Below are 902 nucleotides of genomic sequence, written 5' to 3' on the forward strand. Positions count from 1 at the left end.
GGGAGGGGACTAGCCCCCATCCCTACACAGCCCTGGCGCTGCTTTTGAGAAAGCCACCCTCGGTGACACCAGGAATCCAGGTGGCAGGGGGCTGCCTCTGCAGGTCCCAGGCGGGGGCTAGAGCTGTGAGAGGCAGACAGGGGCTAGGATGCCTGGGCGGCACTGAGTTTGGGAGTGGGGAGGTGCCCACCCTGGCCAGACTCTGTTCTCAGTCACGAGTCTCCTTCAGGCAGGGTGTCGCTGCCCTCGATGGCTCCCAGCACCCTCCCCCGCTCAGCGGGGCTTCACTGGCTTCTGGTGTGCAGGGGGAGGGCAGGCGTAGTGCAGACCCCCATGTTGGAGGAGAGGCGTGGAGTCTGAAGTCCTGGCAGGCCTCCGTGTATTCAGGCTGTGCTGAAGGCAGCAGGGGCCCACTCTCATGTCCCTGGGTGGCGGTGGGGGGCTTTTCTCAGCCCCAACTGGGCCTGGGGACCGTCTCCATCTCCCTCCTCCCCACCCTTTCAGGCAGCTAGGGGAGGGTAAGTGAACCTCCAGGACTGAGGCTTCAGCCAAGCCTTTGACCCTGACCCGTGGGGGACATCAGTGTCGCAAACAGTCCAAAAACAGTTAACTCAGGAAAATACACCACCGCTTCTCCGCTTCCCCTGGTCTGAGGCACCAGCAAAAATACCGCTAGCCGTCGGATTTTGCTCTTTTCCGTCACCCTTTCCATTGTAAGCCATAATTTTCAGGGGTTTATAGGTCAGCTACTAAAAATATATATATAATAAACTTCTCCTTTTGACTAAAAGGGAGCAGTTAGAGATGAGAAGGCTGATGGGTGCGCGCGTGGACCGAGCCTTGAATTCTTCCACCGAAGCCGCGGCTCATGGCATCCCTCCCCACCCCCGCCTGCCTCTAAA

The sequence above is a fragment of the Bison bison genome, unplaced genomic scaffold (genome assembly GCF_000754665.1).
Source record: "Bison bison bison isolate TAMUID 2011002044 unplaced genomic scaffold, Bison_UMD1.0 scf7180017864080, whole genome shotgun sequence".
NCBI lineage: Eukaryota > Metazoa > Chordata > Mammalia > Artiodactyla > Bovidae > Bison > Bison bison.